This window comes from Bos indicus, chromosome 27 (assembly GCF_029378745.1).
Source record: "Bos indicus isolate NIAB-ARS_2022 breed Sahiwal x Tharparkar chromosome 27, NIAB-ARS_B.indTharparkar_mat_pri_1.0, whole genome shotgun sequence".
NCBI classification, from domain to species: Eukaryota; Metazoa; Chordata; class Mammalia; order Artiodactyla; family Bovidae; genus Bos; species Bos indicus.
The window spans coordinates 17,290,491-17,305,969 of record NC_091786.1 but is presented as its reverse complement, the minus strand read 5'-3'; the positions used below and the strand labels follow the sequence as shown (position 1 = coordinate 17,305,969).

The 15,479-nt window shown below is 35.7% G+C and overlaps 1 long non-coding RNA gene across 4 annotated transcripts in view; it reads left to right on the top strand.

The window, feature by feature from the left end:
- The window catches only part of LOC139180227 (uncharacterized), a 478,513-nt gene that overhangs the window by 226,991 nt on the left and 236,043 nt on the right, over positions 1–15,479 (top strand). For 3 of the 4 annotated variants that reach the window (XR_011564557.1, XR_011564556.1, XR_011564554.1), the window contains 2 exons: positions 9,905–10,068; positions 13,066–13,208. This is a non-coding gene — a long non-coding RNA (uncharacterized lncRNA). The remainder of the gene's footprint in view (positions 1–9,904; positions 10,069–13,065; positions 13,209–15,479) is intronic. The other variant, XR_011564555.1, reaches the window with a different exon arrangement.

Below are 15,479 nucleotides of genomic sequence, written 5' to 3'. Positions count from 1 at the left end.
CAGTGCTTGCCAGATATTCAAGGGGAGGTAGGGTTGAATAGATCGTGCCCAGAGAATTTTTAGGGCAGCGAAACTATTCTGTATGATACTACAAATGGTAGATACATGTCATTACACATTTATCCAAAATCAGAGAGTGCATAGCACCAAGACTGAATTCTAATGGAAATTATAGACTTTGGGTGATAATGAGGTATCAATCCATCTATTATAACTCTGGTACAGGATGTCATTGAAGGGGAAGCTGTATATGTGGATGGAGAAGATACATGGGAATTCTCTGTGGTGAGTCTAAAATAACTAAAAAAAAAGTCTATTAAAAATTAAAGCATTAAAAAATACACTTAGCGTATGATCCAGCAGTCACATTCTTGGTCATTTATTCCAGAGACACCTACGTACATCATACACACGCAGACACACAGAGAGGCTACTCTGACCTTAGCAATCCATCTAAGTTATTTGGAGGCTATTAAGCAGAATAGTTGCTTTCCCTGGTGGCTCAGTGGTAAAGAATCCGCCTGCCAATGCCAGAGACACAGGTTTATCCCTGGATTGCAAAGATCCCCTGGAGAAGGAAATGGCAACCCACTCCAGGATTCTTGCCTGGGACATCCTGTGGACACAGGAGCCTGGTGGGCCACAGTCCATAGGGTTACGAAAGAGTCGGACATGACTTAATAACTAAACAACAACAACAATTAGAATGGCAACTTGAGATTAGTTTGAAAACAATTCTTGGTATATCGTAGAATGGTGGACATCTTGAAGCGTTTTATGGACTGGCAGATTGGGAACCACTGCTTTATGATGAAGTGGCTTCACTTGAAATATTAACATCAAAGTCCCCAATCTTACACAAATTATATGCACTCAATATGAATGTAATTTTGAGATGCTGCACACAACTGCTATTTGCTTGTAGATATTTTCAGTCAGACTATTCAATGTGGGCGAATGACCACTGAAGCTCAGTGTAAATGTTAGCACAAAGCACATACAGAACATCTTTTTTGAACTCCCTGTTTTCAAACTAAGGGTGGAAGTCTGGATACAGACTTCCCAGGATACCAGTCACTATTCCCTGAACTCATGGGCTCTGCAACAGCAAAACACTGTGAGATGCTCTTTTTTAATGACCTAATATCCTGCTTGAAGTATTTTCTTGACCTATATGCTTCTTTGGGATTTATATCATTTGTTTGTGCCCAGACTTGTATCTGCTTAATCACTTGGTTAACTTTTAATATATTGCATGTTAGCATGCATTTATTGTTCTCATTGTCATATTTGTAATAAAGACAACTTGTGTTGAGTACCTGTTATGTGTGTCCCAGGAAGCTGTGTTGGTAGTTTATATATTATTAATATATATTATTACCTCCTCACAATAACCGTGCCAAATAGATATGGTATCCTTTTACAGATTCAGAGATGGTGAGGTCAAGAAATCTGATGATGGTGACAGAGCTTGTAAGTAGCAGAACTGTGATTTGAACCCAAGGCTGCTCGATATTTAAATAATAGTGATGATGATGTGAAGATTAATTTCCATAGCTTTAAACAAGGACAGATTCTGTCACAATGCTTATCATAACACCTCATAAGAGTCTCAGCTCTACAGTAACCTGCCAGAACTGAATGAATCCTAGTTACACAATTTAACTACTGTGCGATCTTCAACAAGCTACTAATATCTCTCTGCTTGCATTACCATCTTAAAATGAAATAATAGTATACTTGTGCTATAAAATCACTGTGAGAATCAAATGCATTTCTGTGTCTATGTCAATATGTTTTGAATAGTGACTGGCCCATGGTAAGCATGAATTCTTGATTAGCTATTATTATTATTAAAATATTAAAAAGGCATTTTAGATGACATTACTACAGCATTGATGTTGTAGAATGTTTATAGGTTTTCAGTGCCAATGACGACTGCTTTGAAATTTCAATTACTCAATATTCTCCATTCAATGTGGACCTCACTGGAACCGATGAGGTCCCCACCCCTCCCTGGTCTGATTGGATTCACCACTGAACACTTCCATCAGGAGCCTTAGGTTGCTGAGCACCCTGATTGTAGAAATGGCACACATTTGGAACGTGCTTGAAATGAAGGCTGTGGAGCCAACAATTTGTATTTTTGAAAATCCTATGAAGCATAAGTTGCATAGGATCCTTTGATTGCAGAGACTGTGAGATGATTATTATCTGGGTATTTACAATATTGGTACCTGGGATAGCACAGTGTCAGTGTTGATAAGGACTTGGGGTACTATAAAGTAAGTTTAGAAATGTATTTGTGAGTCCTTTAAGAAAAATATCTTCAAACCTCAAGGTTGCTCTGTCAGGTTACATAGTTTGAAATTACATTAGTTGTAGAAACATCAGCTTCTCTGACATCAGATACATTTCTCCCTGAGAGGAAGATTGAAACAGCATTATGAGACAGTTAACCAAAATGAGAGGGTGTATTTTTGACACAACCTAATGTTCATTCACTAGGGCTCATATGATTATATTCAGCATTGCACATAAAAGTATACTCATTTATACACATAAAACATATTTAACTTGCTTGTGGCAGAATCTGGTAGACAAATTCTTTCCTTCATTGATTTTTTAAGATCAAAATTTACATTTCTAGAACTATATTTTCAAATCATGAGTGTTTACCCTGGCTTTGTACTTCTCTTAATTTTAAAAGCATCTTTCTGTTTTTCTGATAGTAACATGGAAACTGCTGTTCAGTTGCCAAGTTGTGTCCAACTCTTTGACGCATCCGACTCATGAAAATACACAGTTCCAGTTGAACTCCAACTCTAGATTCAGAGATGACTTTTAACTGAGGCTAGATGGAGGAGCCTGGAAGGCTGCAGTCCACGGGGTCGCTGAGGGTCGGACATGACTGAGCGACTTGACTTTCACTTTTCATTTTCATGCATTGGAGAAGGAAGTGGCAACCCACTCCAGTTCTCTTGCCTGGAGAATCCCAGAACCCCAACAGACGGAAGAGTCTGTTGGGCTGCCGTCTATGGGGTCGCACAGAGTCGGACACGACTGAAGCGACTTAGCAGCAGCTGCAGATCTAATGTGCCTGCAGCAGATAGAAGCACATGAAGTATACTTTATTTCAGGTTATTAGTAACAATATGTCTGAAAGACTGTGGGATCTCAGAAGTTATGACTCAAAATACTGTTTTATAATTAACTTGTAATTTAGTATTTAACAAATAAAAGTTTACAGGGGCTTCCTTGACTGTCCAGTGGTTAGGAATCTTCCTTCTAATTCAGGGGACATAGGTTCGATCCCTGGTTGAAGAAGCAAGATCCCATATGCTGCAGACCAACTAAGCCTGTGTGCCGCAACTAGAGAAACCTGTACACTGCATCAAAGACCCAGCACAGCACCGCCCCCCCCCCCAAAAAAAAAAAAAAAAAAAAAACAGTTTACAAGTAATTTGGAGAAAATAGTCCAGACAGGTAAACATTACAGGCCTTAGTTACTTCATCTTGTATGTATGGGACTAAAGAAAGAAGCCATGTGAGATATGTTTAATGATGGAAACAGTAAAAGGAGATAAAAAATTCTTAAGCTAGAAAATGCTCCATAAGAATGAATCAGGTGAGGCCTGGAACAGATATAGAGAGACTGTTTCTCTGTTTGCTCCTGACTGCCTGAGGCAAAGCTTACATCAGAAAAGGAATGTGCATCTCATTAAAAACTGTAGCCTTGAATCTGCTGTAAATCTTTGATTTTTAACTCAAGAATGCAGTCCTCCTGTATCCTGACAGGGACAGAAAAAGGAAGCAAGATTTTTTCTCCTAGAGTTAATTAAGAGTCTGCTGTATCTTTAAAGTGTTCTTATTCTTACAAAGAAGGAAAATGATGGAAAGTGTTTAAAAATGTAATAGATGCTTCTTCAAAGAAATTAACATAATGCATTTGGGAATAGGATCACTGCAAAATGAAAATTTTAACTATGACATTTTAAATCCACATAGCCAGATAAGCATGCGTGGAGCATGTGAATTTAAATAAATATTCTGTTGGTACCTGCTGCCTTTGTGGAAACTTCTGAATATAGTAATTGAGTCATTTAGATAGAGTGTGAAGTATAATATTTCTATTCTTTTGGACTCCGAGTTGGTGGAATATGAAGTGGAAATTGTGATAAAGATGGGATAGAGTACAATTAGTAGATATATGGCATCAGTAATAAATGCATTTTGCAACAACAAAATACTACAAGACAATTACTGTTAAAATATTAGGTCAGGAAATTGTGGTTTGTTTCTCTGAAAGGAGTTGATGGGCTCAGTCTGATTCTTAGTGCTTATTCTAAGGGTATCTGCTTCACCAAGGAAACACAACAAAGGGGCCTGGACAGAGCAACCAATTGGTTTATCTATTTTTTTCCTCACTCCCTCTAGATTATCTGTAAAGTCTTACCAATTAGGCCTGCAAAGGAAACAAATACAGGTGTGGTCCAACTGGAGGAGTAAGAAAACACGGATGGCATTTGAAAAGACCCTGATGCTGGGAAGGATTGAAGGCAGGAGGAGAAGGGGACGACAGAGGATGAGATGGCTGGATGGCATCACCGACTCCATGGACAAGAATTTGGGTGAAATCTGGGAGCTGGTGATGGACAGGGAGGCCTGGCGTCGCAAAGAGTCGGACACGACTGAGCGACTGAACTGAACTGAACTGATGGCATAGGAAAGCATGTTCCACATTTTGTCAGTGCTGTCTCTGTTAGTAATTATATTACAGTCCATTTGCAATACATGTATTTTTAAATTCAGAAGAGTGAATGAACTCTTTAATACCAGACTGCAAACTCTTCAGTACTGTTTGGCCCCTAGATAAATACAGAACTTGAAAGTAAGGGTTTAGAAAATCTTATAGATATTTAACAGAGTAATTTTATGGTTACTGATTCTAATAATAAAACAAGGGGTTGTGTTTTGTATGTCTTTTTTTTTTTTTAATTTCATTTTTCTAGTAGTTCAACTCACTTTATTTAACACAGTATCGATTCTGCAACAGGATTAAAAAAAACTAAACTCAATTCTTTACCATAAATTGTTGAGAAATCGAAGTTAGATTCCAATGAAATAGTTGCACATTGGATAAAGCAGGGGGTCAGCAAACTACAAACTGCAGGTCTGATCCATGGGGTCTAGGATTTTGGGGGATGCCCACAAACAAAATCTCTTTTTACATGTGGATGTTTACAACTAATTTGATAATCAGAAATACTAACCTTAAATGCCAACTAAGCAAAATGTTATTATCCTCCCCCCAAAATTCCCTTCTTCTCATTGGTAGATTTATATTATTAAAAAATATATACTTGATTTTTATTAAATTTCTGAATTTCAGCAACACAAATTTGTGAAAATTGTCTCCCTTATTATATATGTACATAAACGATGCCTTGATTTTTTTTTTTTTTTCCCTTGGCTGGCTCAGAATTCCTAAAATATTTAAAATCTGATCCTTTGAAGGAAGTGTCCACCACTGAGATAAAGATGTTTTTCAACTCATAAGAGTTCTTAACAATATAAAAATTGTATATTCTTCAAACTCATACATACATGTTTTACTTACAGACATAGTAATATAATTCAAATTCAGATTTTATTGTAAAAAATCCCAAGTTTTCTAAATTTAATGCATTTTTCATTAGGCATTGTGTTTTCATGTATTTATCTATACATTTGTATCATTATAATTGATAATTCTTTTTTAAAAAATAGTGGAGACTATCAAATTAAACTAGAAGATTCCCTTCAGTGTCTTTATAAACACAATCCTAGTCACTAGAAAAAAACTGAAACTTTTCTCTTTTCAGTTCTGCTGGTGGTTACTGCCATATTCCTAAACTACATTCTTCTTTACATTTTATCAGTTTTAGATATTACTTCTTTTTTTTTAAGTGTATAAATGTATCTTTTATTATTCAGTAGACAGTTTTTTTTCAGTCTGGGGTATTGTAAATCATATCTTCAAAAAGAGGGCTACAACAATGTTCCCTTCCATATAAGAGGGGGATTTCAGCTTATTTACCACTACCTCCTCTCACCCTCTCTCTTTTTAAGGGAAATTGTTATTTTAGTTTTTCTATTGATTTCATTAAATACTTTTAAATAAAATCTATATAAATGTTTAGTTTTTCTTTTCTTAGCAACTTTAGACATCTCTTGATGCCCCAACTTGTTAAAACATCTGTTTTTCCCTACGTATCTCATTCTTAATTCTTTTTCTCATCCTCTGTCAGCTGTACCCTGACATAGGCAAAACTGAGAATATTTGCATTCAGATCAGTGCATATATTAAATCTTTATTTAGCTAGTTTTAAGATCTGAAAATAGATATATGGCCTTTCCTTTCTCTCCATATCCCTGGTATAGTAATTGCTTCAAGGACAGGCTTAAAATTGGATTAGTCCACTAAGATGCAATTCCAGGACTTTACAGAAACATTTTTCCCAATAGTCACAGACCTCTCCTTCAAAATCTTCTATTAGATGTTTATAGAACCATATGGATCTAGCCTTTATTTCTCATGATTTTTGTCTCACATTGTCACTTTGCCTTTTTATTGTATATTCTGGGAAATTTCCTGTACTTTTTTTTTCCAGCTAATTAATAATGATCTTTTGCTCAGGCAATAATTACCTGAAAACCTTAGTCTTAATTTCTAAGAACCATTTCTTATTCTCTGAAGGCTCTTTTCTCTTTTCTCTTCTTATTTTATAGTTTGCTTATACATGTTCTCAAATTCCTTAAGGGATTAGAATTATTTAAAGTCATTTCCTTATTTTTTTAAAGAAAGTTTTTTATTGTGTTTATTATTTTTGTTTCCCCCTCAGGGTCAGTTTTCCTTCTTGTTTGTATTGCTGTTTATCTTGCATAATTCTCGTGTAACACAAGTGTCTGGTGTCCTTGGAGTCTGGACTCTGGTCATGTCTTTGTGGTGCCTTCTCCCATCTTCTTGATTAATGGGTCAGTGTAGGTAGGATTTGCAGAGATGATGCAGAGGCTTTGTGAGACAAGGGAAGATTGCCTTGTCTCTCCACAAAGTGAGTCCTCTTTTTAAAGTATCCACAGGTCAGAGGGCATTTCTGAGACAATGGGAGCAAAGAACTACTTCAGTCTAATGTCACATGGACAGTGGGCTTCATTTGGATGCTTTCCAGCAAGAAGATGATGTCGGAAAAGAGGAAAGTGTAATGAACATCCTAATTGCCTAAACATAATGCCAACTCAGACTGATTGACTTTTTTCGTAGATTTATGACTTTGATCAGAGTGGCATGTGAGATGCAATGAAATAGCTGGAATCCACAGATGATCTCCATATACTGATAGCATTGGGACACTGACTACTCCAGATACCCTAACCCAAACCTAATAAGAAGGTCAGTATACTCAGACTTTAATACAACATGACCCTTCACAATAAAAGAAAGATGGGCCACTCCAGACACAAAGGCATACTTTCCAGAAACCTTGAGTTTGCTACCCATACTGCCCTGGACATTGTTATTGGGGAAGATGTTGGATGGAGACCATTAGGAGCCTTCATATACCACCTTTTATTAGTATTTCCTCTTCTCATGTATAAAGTTTTTAGAAACATTTCTCCAAGATTCGGCTTGGCAGGGATTTCATGTGTTTATTTATGTCAGTATACATTTAAACATTTCAGTGATCATGACAAAACCATGCCAGTTTAGAAATGTTGGCAAGACAGACAGAAGGTCCATAATAGTTCCCCCAAATTATATACATTTATAGGGTGTGTTTAATCTTTCTTAAATTAATTTGACAATTTCTACCTGTATGCAAGTTTTTTAATGTCTGTCATGATTTTGATGTTACCTCTTATTCTTCTCAGTCTGCAATCAAGGCTACTACAGTAAAATGTGGTAAAACCTGTTTTAGTTGTTGAGTAAACATTACTCACCAAATATTATACTGAAAGACCAAACTGGTTAATTGTATTACCAATAAAGTACATAAACAAGTAAATATATTAATGTTATATTTGTAACAACTAAGAAATAGTCTATAAAAACAATAACTATAAAAGTCTAATGACTGGCCTGATTAAGGTAGCCAAAATCACTTTCATAGGATCTATATAGAGATGATTAGTTTCTGTGATTAAAATATTATCAATCTCAATTCACACTGCTAAACACTTGTTAAAATCAATATTAAAAAGGAGCAATATAGTTGAATTAGTATGAACACTACCTACAGTGAAGTTAGAAAGAATGAGTTGAAGAGACCATTGTGTTCACTCTTCTTTCTTGCTCTGTATTTTAAAAATACAGGTTTTAGTTGAAGTCTTAAATACTTACGGGTTAGATACTATGTGTAATCAAATGATCTTTGGTTTGAAGCATGGATATATACAGAAATGTGTATTATGCTTCTCACTTAGTATGTAAAACCTGCTACATTTATGATATTTAGATCCTGTGTTCCTCTACATCGCTAGCAGCTGTCTCAATTCCAAAATGTCTTCTATTTTACCATTTTTATGGTGCCTGACAATCTCTCTAATCACTTGAAGCTATTCTTGTGTATTCAGTTATTGTTATATATTATTTACCACACTGATTAGACTAAACCACACACTGTGGTCTATTTGAAATTATACATGAATATTGCTTTATGAGATTGAATGACTTACTGTTGTGATATTGAAATTGTTATAATCTTTAAGTTTTAAAAGAAAAGGAACATTCTAATGAGTCTTTTTCTTTTTTTCTTTTTGATGATTGTCAAATTACTAGGGGCCACATATTGACTCTAAATATATAGCAATCAGAAATTGTACAAATGTTTTTATTTTAAACAAGTAATTTGGTTTTATTATAAAATTTATCTAGACAGCTAAACAAAAAAAATAAAATCAATGTAATTTTCTTCATGTATGGGATGCTAAGTTGAAGGAACATCCTCATTTTATAGTGTACACAATCAAATAAGATATAGATACATATATATGTTCATGATGTGATATCTTAAAATTCCACTGAAGTTATATGATAATGTGACCAAAGGAATATTTTTCTCAGTGAACATTTAAAAACAACAGACATTTTAGAAACATTGAATAGGTTGGACATCTGTCTCCAAAGAAATAAAAATCATTAATAAGGAATTGTAGTTTAATTAAACCTTAATTTGGAATTAAGGAGATACCCAGTTATATTCTTATGTAATTTTACTTTCTAAATCAGTATTTTCACTAAATTTTCAGTTGAAGTTGTGACAGCTTATACTCTTTATGAACAAAACAATATATATATATCCTATTTATAAATATATATTTTATTTTAATTTATGTAAATTTACACATATACCTGATATGTAATAAAATAATTATGATAGTAAAGAATTTGCCTGCAATGCAGGAGACCCAGGTTTGATCCCTGGGTTGGGAAGATCTCCTGGAGAAGGAAATGACAACCCACTCCAGTATTCTTGCCTGGAGAATCCCATGGACAGAGAAGCCTGGCAGGCTGCAGTCCACAGGGTCACAAAGAGCCAGACACTGCTGAACAGCTAACACACACACACACACACACACACACAAGCTTAAAGGCATTTTGCTACAATCTACCATTCTAGGTTTTATATATTTCTCAAATTATTTTTAAAAATTATATAAAAATTTAAATAATGTATGTGTTTAACATACAGCAGAATTTTCATATTAATGAGAATGCATCTCATAAAACATAATCATATTAATATGTTTCGCAAATGAATAAAATTTTTCTTCTAGAATCCATTTTATATAATTCAAAAGACTTTCCTCATTAAATTTAATTATACTAAAGCATATATTTATCTGTTTTCTCTAAAATGTTTAGATACTGCTTTGAAGGAATCCTAAGATGCACAATTTTTCAAAATGCTGCAAGCTAGTAGATGACATGGAAGAATAAACACATGATCAGAAACTAAAGAAAGCTGACGTGGAAGAAAAGAAGAAAAAGATGAAAGCAATTGGATCAATTCACAGAAACCATATCAGGTAATTCCTATACTTTTGCTTGTTTGTCTAGTATGTGTAGATGTGTGTCTGCTGAGAGTGAGGGTTGAGTAAGAAGGAAGAGAAAGGACAGTGGAGAAGAAAACAAACTTCAGATTCAAATATATCAGGCACTTCGATCATCAGTAGATAAGTCCATTTCCTCTCAGCTGAAGGTGGCGGCATGCTCTGAAAGATCTCAGTAACAAATTGTCCCTGTCATAAGTGAGCTCCAGTTTTCCTTATCACCGTAGCAAAAGGCAGGATGAATCTCATTGCCTATTGCAAGAGCAAATAACCTCCCCCTAGTAGATATGGACCAAACTGAATCGTTCTGGATCCCTTCACTTTTCATCTTGTTAACTGTATGCCAATTTGGATATTTTGGCCATGAGCAGTTTGTGGAAGCTGACTTCCACAAAGTCACCGCACTAGAATCATAACATAATTTGGGCATTTACAGATCATGGCGACATTTTCTGCAGACTTCTTGGAAAGAAGTCAGATTGTTTTTCAAAGAAGTATACTAGAAAAAGTAATCCGTCTTTCTACTGAATACAGTTTTGTCTCTCTTGCTAGCAGCTAAACTCTATCTTCTAACTAAAAGTAGAGCTTTAGATTAAAGCCAAAGCCAGTTTTGGATTGAAATAATACTTAGAAGACAGGGAGGGAAGAGATGGAAGAAATCTGTCTATGGTAGCATCATTGTACAGTTGATCAAGTCTTCTGAGCTAGTGATTTTCCTTCATTGTTTAAGATAATCTGAGTTTAATTTACCAGTACATTAAGAGATTTGTGTATAATACACTGTCCTAGAAAATGACAGCTTCTATTCACTTTCTATCTGATAATATTTCTCAGTAGAAAATCCCCATTTTCTTATTTCCGTTATTACAAAATTACATAATTTGTCTATTCAAGTTCAAGTTTAGTTATTTTCTTACCTGATAATGTGATTTCAGTTCTTTCAACCAGATCCCATGTCTACTTTTAAATTTTAATTTTTCTGTTTGTTTTTTATATTTTTCTCACAAAACTAGGCATTTCTTAGTGAACAATAGATTCTTCTCCCACTAGTTCATTATATATGGTCCTTCCATCTCATACCCTTATTTAGCATTGTTTCAGTGTAAAATAGAACCCCTGAGAGGTAATGAGATAACTTCCCACAGCTACCATTTATCTTAAAAGAATAAAAGACATAAGCCCCAGAGAGAGTCAGTTTACATGATGGTGAAGTTTAGTATTAGAAAATAAGAATTTGAAACCTTTGTTAAATGGAAAATAAAAGCAACAATTTTTAGCTATTGTCATCTAGATTAAAAGTAGTATCATATTTCGATTCTAATGAATTAAAATAAATTCATTTGCAAGTTGATTCTATTTTTCAGCTCCCTTAAAGTCTCTAAGTTTTTAGTTTCTCAGTATCTAAAATTTGAGTGTTTAATGCTAATATTAAATTTGGCAGTTTGTATATTTTCCCTAGGCTTCCCTGGTGGCTCAGTTGGCAAAGAGTCCGCTGGCAATGCAGGAGACCTGGGTTCGATCCCTGGGTCAGGAAGATCCCCTGGAGAAGGAAATGGCAACCCACTCCAGTATTCTTGCCTGGAGAATCCCATGGACGGAGGAGCCTGGTGGGCTACAGTCCATTGGGTCACAAAGGGTCGGACACGACTAAGTGACTTTCACTCACTTCACATTTTCATTAAAGTATTTCCTGGAAAGTTTTGATAAAAGAGTAGATTTGAAAATTTTGCCCACAGACAAAGACATTAATAATGACCAATTACAAGAAAACAAAGTTACTATCAATAGTTTTCCTAAAGCAATGATTATGGTTCATAGGGGTCCATGAAAGTTTTCTAGATTTTAATAACTGATTGTTATGTTAATGTTTTATTAGTTTATCCTTACATTTCTATTGTAAGTATTTGATTTGTAATATTTAGGAAAAAAACAGGCTTCTTTATTAGATTTCATCAAAGGTAATTTTATTCCTTATCAAAGGTATCTCCATTCTTTACCTAATTCAGGTTCCTTTCTTTCCTTAGTGCAATCGGGGATAGGTAGGGAACAGTGATCTGCAGTTCCATCTATTCTAATAAATATGAGTGGGAAAAAGTTGAATATTCTTCTGTATAGTGGTGGCTAAAGCCTATCCAAGTAAATATAAAGCCAGAAGAAAATTAGGACTGAGGCTGTACCATTCATCTCTGATTCTCTGTCTATGTCTTTGTGTGGGTAGGTTTTGTGTAACTTAGGCCAGAATAAGGAACCATTTTATAAATGCATAAGAGACTTCCCAGGCGGCACTAGTGGTAAAGAACCTGCCTGTCGGTGCAGGTTAGATAAGAGACATGGGTTGGATCCCTGGGTTGGGAAGATCCCGTGGAGGAGGGCACCGCAACCCACTCTAGTATTCTTGCCTGGAGAATCCCATGGACAGAGGAGCCTGGTGGGCTACAGTTTATAGAGTTGCAAAGAGTTGTACATGACTGAAGTGACTTAGTATGCAAGCAAGATGGCTTAAGGACCTCCCTGGTGGCTGAGTAGAGTATGCCTGCTAGGACAGGAGGCATAGGAGATTTGGAGTCAATCCCTGGGTCAGGAAGATCCCCTGGAGGAGGAAATGGCAACCCACTCCAGTATTCTTGCCTGGGAGCTCCCATGGACAGAGGAGCCCGTCTGGCTACTATCATTGGGGTCCCAAAGAGTCAGACATGACTTAGCAACTGAACACAGCACAGCAAGAAGGGCTTAAATACCTGAGGAAACAAAGAAAATGTTTGCTTTTTATGTATCTGTATTTTATGACAACTTCTAATTACTAGAAGTCCCTTGGTACATGAGAATATATTAAAAGGTAGGATGTATTATCAAATTTTTGAAATATACTTTCTGTTTGACATTAGATGCTTGTGTGATAATAACAAAGAGCTGTATAATACAGATGAAAAAAGCCCAAATTCAATAGAAAATGTATGCCATGCGTTTTTCCAGTCATACAGATGGATTTTTGTCAAACTACTACAGTTTCTTACCTCTTGGCCTTAACTGATCTGATATACGTATATTTAAAGCTGATGTTCAAAATGGAGGAAGACTCTCAAAACAAGTTATCCAAAGGCTGAGGAATTACCTGGGTGAGTGGAAGTAAATGAAATCCCTCTTTTTTGAAGTAAATGGGCACCTTTTAGGATGCAGTCTGAGAGGAGTACATGCAAATGTAATGAGACATGTCTCAGCACAGAAATCTCTTCTGGAAAGGCATTGTTCTCATCCCATACAGGATAATAGGTCCCCTTTTGTGCTTCCTTTAATTTCTGTATTTTGTAATTTAAAAAGATTAGCCATTATAGACAAAATTTCATTTTAATCATAATAAGGTATATTATAAAATCTGGCACTACCTCTTGTGCTGGCAGATTAAAAAAAAGACAGTATTTCTTCCATCAAGTTAAAATACTTCTTAATTAAAATATGTTTATGATAGATGCCCTTTTCTGTCCATATGTAAGCACCTAGTCCTGGCTGGTCTTATATTTATTTCTAGTGGTAAAACTTAATGCATACTTGTAAGGAATTCTTAATATTGTTGAGGCTTTGCAAAGAATGCATTAATGTTTGAAAAGAACAGAGGAGCTGACCTTGGGAGGGGTCTGAAAAATGCTTCACAAATCCAAATAGGAGTCCAAAACAGTGAGTGAAGGGTAGAGCTTGAGTGATGAGAAAATGAGGAAGAAAAGCAAGGTGAAAACAGGAAGGGTTTCTGAGAGCCTTTTAGCAGAAACAAGTTAAAACAAATCATTAGGCACCCAGTATGATTATAATATAATTAGGTAAATATTCCTGGGTGGCTTATGGAACTGTCTTCTTATCTCAAAATCACACCATGCTCATAAATGTGCTCACATTTGTCTCTTGCTGATACCCATAGCAATAAATTTCCCATTAAGCAAACCTGAAAATATGGACATCCCAAGCAATATGAACTTCTCAAGGGCAAAAATGATGTCATTCATAATGGTATATTCAATCCTTACTGCAGTGTATGGCATATAGGGAACAAATATATTGATTGAAAATAGAAATGTAATTTCACTTTAATTTTAATATCCACAAGTTCTCTTGTCTGTTTTTCTGAATTTTAGCTAATTTATTCTGCATGGTTAATTTATCTTACTTTGAAACTATTTATTAAGGATAAGCATAATTTTAATTAGTTTTTCTGAAAATATAAATAAAATTTGCACAAAAATTACTAAACTCTATTCTTTCTCTTAACACTGAGTGTTGTAGCAGAAGGGCTTTGGCTTTGGGTTCCTATTTCTGGGTTTGAGTTCCTGATCCACCACTTATTATGTCACTTAAAGTTTCTGAGCCTTTAAATGAGTACAAAATACTTTATAATTATCAGGGTGTTAATAGTATCGTACTATTAGTTGTTAGAGGTAAATGAAATAATGGGTGAGATGATATTTAAACATCAACTCCTCTTTCTCTTCTCTTCTCTTCTGAATTTTGGGGGTATTGACAGATAGGCAAGAACTGGCCTCATAGTATGAATATTCAGGACAGGAATCAGCTTATATTTAGTTGGAATGTATTATGTCTCTACTTCCCTGAGGATGTGTGAGAAATATGTTCTGTCCTTGTCTCCATAGATCAAAAATTGTTGCTATATTTTTTCTTTTTAGAATTCAAATTCCTGTTGTTAAAAAACAAAACTCAACTGAGTACATTTTAAAGATCTTATTGGTATTATTCAATAATTCATAATCAGGTAGCAGCCCCTGTAGCAAACAGAAAGGAGCTCCAAGGAACTGAACAAAATGAAAAGACTTATTAGGCAGCAGGGAGCAGGAACAAGGAAGTTACACCAGACAGAACAATCGGATGGGTTATGACAAGGCCACCTTCCTTGGGGGGACGGTAGGGTCTATCAGGCAAATTAGCTAATAGTGCCAATCGGTGATTCCGATTGACTAACGAAAGATTCTATTTCTGGAAAAACTGAAATGGTAATGAAAGCTCGGTTTAGTGAATTGGGACCTATGAGTGACTCCCTGTGGAGCCTGTGTCTTGTTTTTAGACCTATTTATTTGCTGAGAGTATCTTTACGTAGTGGAAAGCAGTATCTGGGGGTTTTGGGTTTGTCTTCGGTTTTGTTTTTGTCTTTTGCCGCTCTGTGCAGCACGTGGGATCTAGCTCCCTGTTGTTCAGTCACCACGCCCTGTCCAACTCTTTGCAACCCCATGGACTGCAGCACGCCAGGCCTCCCTGTCCCTCACCATTTCCCAGAATTTGTCCAGGTTCATGCATTGGTGATGCCATCTGACCATCTCATCCTCTGTCGTTCCCTTCTTCTTATGCCGTCAGTCTTTTCCAGCATCAGGGTCTTTTCCGAGTCGGCT